We start from the raw sequence: 9,425 nt of genomic DNA, 5'->3' as shown, positions 1-9,425 counted from the left end.
CGGGGTTATCTATCTGAAAGTACAACAAAAGAAAAATTACTTATCAGGTGTTAATGAGGCTAATTTAGTCAGGGTGGATATGGGTCATTCACTGTAGCTGATGGGGAGCTGTGAATATCAAGAGAGGGGAAGTTGCTTTTGTATTGCATTAACCAATTTAAATCTTTATTCACGCCTAACTAGATTGTACTGAATTTGCAGATGAATTATAGTTGAGCTGTTTCCCTTTGTAATCAAGTTCTAAAGTTCTTTGGTAGAAGAATGGCTACTTTGAAATCCATTACTGAATGTCCAGGGAGGTTAAAGTGTTCCCCGATAGGATTATGTATGTTACCTTTCTTGCTCTCTGATTAGTGTCCATTATCCTTTGGCACAGAGACTGTCCTGTTTGGACAATATACATGGCAGAGGGGCACTGCTGGAACTTAATGGCAAATATCATGTTAGTGGGCGTGCAGGTGGATGTGCCCCTGATGGAGGGGTTTACGTGGTTCAGTCCTGTGACGGTGTCGCTAGTATAGATATGTAGACAAAGTTGGCACTGGGGTTTGTGGCAGGGAGTAGGTTCCTGGGTGAGTGTATCTGTGGTGTGGTGTGTGGCAAGTGGTCACTATTTGGTTCAGATTGGGGACATTGTCCATAGGTGAGGACTGATCTGTCTTCCAAAGTCTGTGAGAGTGAGGGATCCTTTTCCAGGATAGGTTGTAGATTGTCAGTGATGTGCTGGAGGAGTTTTAGCTGGAGACTGTAGGTGATAACCAGTGGTTTTCTGTTATTTTCCTTGTTTGGCCTATCCTGAAGCAGGTGAATTCTGAGTACTTGTCTGGCTCTGTCAATCTGTTTCTTCACTTCCCTAGGTGGGTATTTAAATTTTAACAATGCTTGATAAAGATCTTGTAGGTGCTTGTCTCTGTCTGAGGGACTGGAGTAAATACGGTCATCTCAGGACTTGGCTTGTAGACAATGGATCATGTGATGTGTCCTGGATGAAAGTATACAGGTAAGAATAGCTGTCAGTAGGTTTCTACTATCCAGTGGTGTTTATGTGACCATCGTTTATTTATACTGTAATGTCCAGGAAGTGGATCACTTGTGTGGACTGAGGTTGATAGTGGGGTGGAAATTGTTGAACTCCCAGTGGAATTCTTGAAGGGCCTCCTTCCTGTGGGTCCATATGTCATCAATGCAGCACAAGTAGAAGAGGAGTGCTAGGGGCCGGGAGCTCAAGAAACATTGTTCTAGGTCATCCATAAAAACGATGGCATATTTTGGAGCCATAGCAGTGCCACTGACTTGAAGATATAAATTGTCCCCAAATCAGAAATGGTTATGGGTGAAGACAAAGTCACAAATCTCAGCCACCAGGTGTGCCGTGGCATCATTGGGGATAGTGTTCTTGACAGTTTGTAATCCATCCTCATGTGGAATATTGGTGTAAAAAGCTTCTATATCCATGGTGGCCAGGATAGTGTTTTCAGGAAGATTACTAATGCTCTTTAGTTTCCTCAGGAAGTCAGTGGTGTCTCAAAGATAGCTAGGAGTGCTGGTAGCATAGGGTCTGAGGAGAGAGTCAATATAGCCAGACAATATAGCTGTAAGAGTGCCAATGCCTGAGATGACAGGGCAACCAGGATTTCCAGGTTTATGGATCTTAGATAGCAGATAGAATATTCTTGGTCAAGGCTCTAGGGAGGTATCTGTGTAAATTTGGTCCTATGCGATTGCAGGGAGATTCTTGAGCAGACAGTGTAGTTTCTTTTGGCATTCCTCAGTGGGATCAGAGGATAGCGATGTGTAGAATGTGGTGTTGGAAAGTTGCCTGGCAGCTTGAGAGGATTATTCTAATAATTATGTATTATTTTAAAGTGCTCAAAGTGTGCTAGCCAACTCCTGCTGAATATAAGACGACGAAGTGGAAAGACCAAAGTTGCAACTTACAGCAAGACTTTGGAGACAGAGTTAATTTTTGTAGATTTTGGTATTTCAGAAGCAGTCAGTCCAATAATAAAAGTACAGGCAGTCCCCGACTTACGCGGATCCGACTTATGTCGGATCCGCACTTACGAACGGGGCTTTCTCGCCCCGGAAGTCGGGGCGAGAAAGCCCCGTTCGTAAGCTGCTCCGGTGCCCCTGGTCTGCTGGAGACCGTCTCCAGCAGACCAGGGGCACCGGGTGGGTTCCCGCGCCTCTGAGGCTTTGCCAGAGCAAAGCCTCAGAGGCGCGGGGAACCGCCGCTGCTGCCGCTTCAATCTGGGTGCCTGTGGTCTGCTGGGGACCGTCAGAGGCGCGGGACCCCCCCGTGGCTGCGGCTTCAGTCCGGGAGCCTGTGGTCTGCTGGGGACGGTCCCCAGCAGACCACAGGCACCCAGATTGAAGCGGCAGCAGCGGCGGTTCCCCGCGCCTCTGAGGCTTTGCTCTGGCTCCCAGTGTCCCTGGTCTGCTGGGGTGGGGGGGGGCAGCTAGTGTGCTCCCCCCCCCCCCCAGCAGACCAGGCTTTTGTTTTGGACTCTGGGGCAGAGCAGCTGGGGCGCTGCCGATTGGTCCTGCAGCGCCCGCTCTGGGCACTACTGGACCAACCCGGCAGCACCCCAGCTGCTCTGCCCCAGGTCCTGATTCAGCCGCTGCTGGTCAGTTTCAGCAGCGGCTGAATCAGGACGCCTGGGGCAGAGCAGATGGGGTGCTGCTAGGTTGGTCCAGTAGCACCCAGGAGCGGCGCTACTGGAGCAACCCAACAGCACCCCAGCTGCTCTGCCCCAGGCGTCCCCAAGTCAGCTTCTGCTGAAACTGACCAGCGCTGACTACAGGAAGCCCCAGGCAGAGTTGCTCTGCCCCGGGCTTCCTGGAATCAGCTGCTGATCAGTTTCAGCAGCAGCTGACTTGGGGACGCCTGGGGTTCTTAAGTTGATTCTGTATGTAAGTCAGAACTGGCGGTCAGTTTCAGCAGTGTCTGAATCTGGACGCCAGTTCCGACTTACATACAGATTCAACTTAAGAACAAACCTACAGTCCCTATCTTGTACGTAACCCGGGGACTGCCTGTACCAGTCTAGAATATGTTATTGATATGGTAGGTTTTCTCTTGACTTTTACTCCCAGATCCTAACGCATGGGGATTTGAAGTGATGAAGAATGAAGAAGGAGCAAGTAGAGTAAGATTTGAAGAAAATATCAGGCGATCCTATTGTAGGGATTAAAACCATTAAAACGCAGACATCTAGGAATTTAACAATATAAAACAAAATTCACCTTTGTTAATATTTAATAGGATTCAGGCTGTAAGTTCCAGCAATAGTCTCTTGCCTGATAATATTAACATTGTAAGGCTAATCTCAGTCAAAGGAGCAGTTTAAAATTCAGTGTGCAAAATAATCTTCTCTCTTTCCATTCAGGGATGAATGTTTTTGGTGTAGTGGGGCCACACTAAAAGAAAAGGGGAAGTTGCCTCTTTTTTACCACTGTCCTCTCTTTTTACCCTGTGGACACAGAGCTAAAGTCTCACAGCCTTTTGCAAGCTAGGTCCCTGTATCCATTAGAGAAAGCAGGAGGTATTACCACACCTATCCTTTCAGAAGGATTCCAGCTATGAGAGGTCAGTTTTAAGTTATAAGTCGGGACCCCAATGATAGCAGTTGCCTAAGAGATGCACTGAATCGGTGCCACACCAACTGCCTTATCCACAGCCTCTCTTTCATCAGGGTTGCTCACTTTTTGGGTAGCACTGGAGCTTTTCAAACCACCAGGTGCAAGAGAGACTGCAATCACCTTACACTGTTGCCACCTCAGGACCAATTGATGTTGCACTGATGAAAACCAGCAAGGACTCTAGGCTGAAACTGGGTCAGTAAAGACAGGTATATGGAAATTAGTGTGTGAAACTTACTGAGGAAGCAGAAGTCTAGGACTAGGACAAAGCCTCCAGTCTCTCAGTATGTTCACAGACAACAAAATAGAGAGGCCTCAGCTCCTTGCCACCAGAAAGAATAGAAAAATGGCCAGGTCTTGGATCTCTGTCCATAGGGATTAGGGGTCATGAGCTGGAGGGCAACCCAGAAGCCTGATAAGATGTAGCTGAAAAATATAACCTCTCGTCTGAAAATCACCCATCCCCTGTAAAGGCTCAGAGGTACCCGCAGCTGGAAGATGGATGCAGAGTCTGCTTGAAGTCAGTAATCTTGTCCAGAAAGTGGATTGGACTGTGTCAAGAATAAGGGAGGCACTTGTATTATTTTGGGCAAAAGTTTTTATGTACCTCAATTTACCGGCTTACTATTGTTCTGATTGGCTGAATGGAGTTAAAGGAGGAACAAGCAGGAAACAAAACAGGAAGGCTGTGTCTACACTGGGCCACTTATTCCGGAAAATCAGCCGCTTTTCTGGAATAAGCTGCGAGCTGTCTACACTGGCCCTTGAATTTCCGGAAAAGCAACAACGCTCTACTGTACAAAATCAGCCGCTATTCCGGAAAAACTATTCTGCTCCCGCTCGGGCATAAGTCCTTATTCCGGAACACTGTTCCAGAAAAGGGCCAGTGTAGACAGCCCAGTAATCTTTTCCGGAAAAAAGCCCTGATTGCGAAAATGGCGATCGGGGCTCTTTTCCGGAAAAGTGCGTCTACATTGGCCACAGACGCTTTTCCGGAAAAGCAGCCTGCCAATGTAGACGCTCCTTTTCCGGAAAAACTGAAAAGGGAATAGTATTCTGTTTTAAGCATTTCCGGAAATTCATGCCAGTGTAGACACAGCCTAACAGAAAGTATATCCAGTGAGAATAATACTAAGGTCTTTCAGAGAACAATGAGGAAGCAAGTCATTGGGATACCTACCTGCCTTTTGCTAGCTAACTATAGAGCAGAGGTCTGTAGGCTTAATTCCCCTGATTATCCTTAAGTCCCTAGTTCAACTCTGGCTCGAAAGAACTGGATTGCCAGGTTAACAGGCCTATTTGTCCAAGGCAAGAGCCTAAGATCAAAAGAACAATAAGCCATTAACAACCCATGCCTCCAGAGAAAAAGGGAGGTGAGCACAGGCAGCCTCTACTCAGGAATAGACTCTACAGAGCAGACATGGAGAGAGAGAAACTGCAGGAGGAGAGACTGTTTCCTACTGCTTTAGACAAAAACAAAGCCTGAAGCAGAGGCATGGAAATAAGGCAGGGGCTATGTGGGATGTCTGAGACAGCTAGGCTCACCTAAGCTTTGGGAGAGGTGATGAGCTGTACTCTAGACTCAGCTGCGTGGGCCTATTGGGGGTTTAATAATTTCTTCCTGCTTAGGCGAATAGGGGTTTTGGAAGGCACTGTTTTGTGTCACTTTAATGTCACTTAGACAACCACTGGTCACAAGCAGCTGGAGCTTTTTGCATGACTGTGTGTATATGTAGAGAGGAGTGTCTTGCAGGTACCAACTGTAGTTGGGCTTATAGTGCTAAGACAGTTGGAAAATGGTGGGCTGCCACCCTGGCATCCAGTCTGAGAGTCGCAGAATCACAGGGTACCAAGTGCAGAGCCGTAAAGGTAGCAAATCCTGTCACTTGCAAGGTGCAGTTGTGAGGGACTGCAATGAAGGCACCACTCATCTAGTAGCCCTGGCAGCTCAGTGGGAAAAGGGGTTGTTGTAGTCTGGTGAGAGGCTGGACCACAGGGTTCACTCTGGGGAGTTTGCCGACAGAGGTCTATCACTTGGAAAGAACACCTATGGCAGAGATTGGGGGAGTGAACACAGTGCCGCTTTTCCCTCAGCTGGTTGGAGGAAGCATGGAATTGCGATAGAGTCCTGCTTACAATGCAAGAACACATCTCTATTGCTCAGATCACAGAGATTTGCATTAAGTTAGAGCACGATGCATATCCCAAGGCCAAGCGGTCAGGAGCAGCCAGGACAGCCACCCTTCTGAGTATGAATTTGTGTGGCAATCTGCTAGGATTCTCTTGCCTGCATTTTTTGCATGAGGTAATAATTCAGCAACCTAACACACACTGAATTAACACACAAGCTTTCTGACATCTGTGCTTTTGCTTTATCTCAGACTTTACTTAAAATTACCTCATCTGGATTACTGACCTATAATTCATGTAAAGATTGATTTAAGTATTTATAGAATATGCCAAGATAAAAAGAAACCTCTCCTCCACCCCCATCACCTGCAGCAGCATTGGAAGATAAAAGCTTTGATGATTTCAAAGAGCCTGTGGAAAAGTGTAACATTTTGCATGCTGCTGTTGTATTTGCTAATTAGACTAGAAAGGATCTTATACTTTGTAATGGTATTTTAAGAGCATTTGAAGAATTTCTATTTGCTGACCTTCTCTTTCAGTGCTCTATCCTTCTCTCTGATTTCAGTGAGTCCTGCTGTTATGTAAGCAGTTGACTTGACAAAGTGCAGCAAGCTGTTTATCATCAGACATCTTACTATTTCTGGATGGCTGGGTTCTAATCCCTTGGGTTGGCTGTAGTCATTGATTCCAGAAGCAACTACTACTTCATAGTTGCAAGCTATTAACCAGTTATTTGCACTTTTGCTCTGCATCATTTATAATAAAAAAATTCCATAAATATCACAAAAAACAAATGTGCACGTTTGATCTCTGGGATCTTGATCAAGGAGTGAATTCTTTGCTAACCTAAGAAACAATGTCCACAACACTGTCTTCTCCAATGTGACTGTTTTAACATATGTAAGATTTGAAGGCAATTAGGGATCTTTTCTGCTTTTAAGGGATAATCCCTTTTTTGTAAAAACTGCAACCACTCTTTGACCTTTGAAACGGAGGGTGGATGTGCATGTGTGCACGAGAGAAAACTATTCCAGAGGGACCCTTCTGAGGAATGTAAGGGCTGAACTGAAATGTCAGGATCAAGATGGCCAGCATGGTGGTGTGAGTTATTGTTAATACTTGTGCAGCATATCAAGTAATTAATGCATTTGGTTTTCTAGCTATCAAAGTTTTAAGCAATGGAGCAACAACATATTCACTTTTAGAAAATCCTTTTCTTGCTCCAGTAATTTCTCTGCAACATTTTGAATCAAATAACGTCTACTCAGTAATTAAATGAAAATGAATAGCAGCTCACAAAGAAAAAAAGAGGAAGAAAATATTTTTGTCCCAACAGAATAGAAATTACGCATCCTACAATGCTGACATTAAAAACTCAACACTTACCCACATGTTGGAATATCTCTTTTTCTCCCTGACCATCCTTTGTCATCTGTGATATCTGGAACAATGCTGATAAGATCTATGATGAAGTTTATGTACTGCAGAGATAAAATCTCCTAAGACAAAGGTGCTCACTTTTAGCTTGTCCTCTTCAGAACATTATTATCCACTCATTTGCCAAAGCCTTCTTTTCTTAACAGAAAACAAGGAAATAAAGAAAAAAAGAACACTAGAAGAGATTTGGATCCTAGAGTGAACTCAGTTCTCTCTCCTAATTTCATCATGAACATTACTTTAAATATCTCAGTTCCGCTAAGCACTTAGATATCACGGGAATGGGCACTGCGGTAAAACCTTAAATGGACAATTACCGCCAGAGTGGTACTGGAGGCTGTTGAGTCACTCCTATGAAGAGGCTAGGGAGATAGCAATGCCTCAGCATGTGCTATTTACAAGAATGCTGGCATACTGGTGGTGACCAACATAAGTTAGTTATATTTAGTGTGTGAATTTAACAGTCACAAAAAGTGCTGAACAGAAAGCCCTGGGGACCAATGGCCTCTGTTCACTCTGAAAACAGAGGTAGCAATGGGAGAAACAGGATCTGATTTTCCCCAGTTCCCCGTCAACATACCTCAATCCTGATGTGGAAGGACCACTTCTGGGAAAGACAGCATAGTTCAGGTTAAATGTTCATGCAATTGTTGGCTTCTCTGTTGGAACTACCACTTAGTGCTGGTTGTGATGGTGAGTTTATATAATCCCAAACCCTTCCACTGGTGGCCCAGAAGTGGAAGTTTCAACATCAGATTAGCAACCACTGTTCTAATCGATGGGCTGATGGGAAGCCTCAGACAGAGCCTGCTTTTGGGAAGTGAGCTCCCTTACAAGGAATTTGTTCTTAAAGGGCATTCTCCTTCAATACCTGTGTTAAACTCCGGGGCAAGCACGCTATGTCACAAGGGACAGTGAGGGTATGTCTACACTACAGTGTTATTCGAAATATCTTATTTCGAAATAGCTTATTTTGAAATAACGCATCTACACACAAAATGCATTTTGAAATAGCATTTTGCTATTTCGAAATAGCGCATCCACACTGAGTGGACTCTGAATCCCATTTAAGGCTAGCTGGAACCAGTTCCGGCAGGGCACCAGGTCAGGACTTACTGTGTGCTGCTGCTGCCTGAGGCTATCTGAGGCCTGTGCTTAAAGAGACCCCTCCCCCCGGACAGCCAGTTCTCAGGTTACCCTGCTTGTCTGGCTCGATGAGGGACAGCAAAGCATTTTGTCTCTGCGTGCTCTGGTTGCCCTCACTCAGGACACCACAGCACTCTGCTACATGGAGCCAGAGCTGCCCCTGGGCACTCTGGTGCTTCTCTTGGACACGTTGCTGCAAGCCTGGCTGCACTTTCTGCAGGCTGCCATCTGGAGGTCCATCGGGGGGCTGTCAGTATCCAGGAGGTACTGTGGGAAAGCTTCCACACTGAGGAGCACTAAGAGCCTCCCTGGTTTGCCCCACTGGGGGCTTGTGTCTCATTCCTCCCTCACGTCCTTCCACTTACCCGCCCCCCCTCCTTCCTGATGTCAAATAAAATACATTATTTTCATGAACACAAACTCTCTTTATTTAACAAAACTGGGGGGGGGGGGGAGGGAATGAAACCCTGGTGAGACTGGGGAAAGGAGGTGGGAGAAGGGAGAAGAGAGGATGGGAGAAGGGAGGGAGAAACCTGGGAGGAGGGAGCTGGAAGGGGGAAGCAAGGGGAAGAAGGAGATGGGGAAGCTCAGGGTCTCGCTGGACCAACTTGATTTTCATGCAAACGTGCTCCTGGGTTTGCACGTGGCCTTTGGTGGCCAGGCTGGAAGCTATCCTACCATAGACGGCCACATTCCTTCATCTAGTGAGGAGATCATGGACATTGGAGGCATCCCCCCCAAACCTGAATAAGGTCTGTGATCTCCGCCCTGGACCAGGAAGTTGCCCGCCTTCTCTGGGCCCTGGCAGGCTCCTGGGAGCTGTCAGTCTGCTCCTGGGGAACGGTGGAGGGCTGGCTGCCAGTAGCTTGCTGGCTCATGTTTTGGGGCTACTGAGTCAGGGGCAGTGACTGCTGGCTCTGGGCTGGCAGGCCAGAGTCTACCCCTTTAAGGGCTCTGGGGAGCGGGTGAGGGAGAGACGTGTTCTTGGTTGAGGCTGGAGTGGCCACTGTGAAGGCTGGAGGCCCCCTATTTCGAAATAAATGTCTACACAGCACTTATTTTGAAATAGC

This window comes from Pelodiscus sinensis, chromosome 2 (genome assembly GCF_052426305.1).
Source record: "Pelodiscus sinensis isolate ZL-2025 chromosome 2, ASM5242630v1, whole genome shotgun sequence".
Lineage (NCBI taxonomy): Eukaryota > Metazoa > Chordata > Testudines > Trionychidae > Pelodiscus > Pelodiscus sinensis.
Note: the sequence above shows the minus strand (reverse complement) of the source record.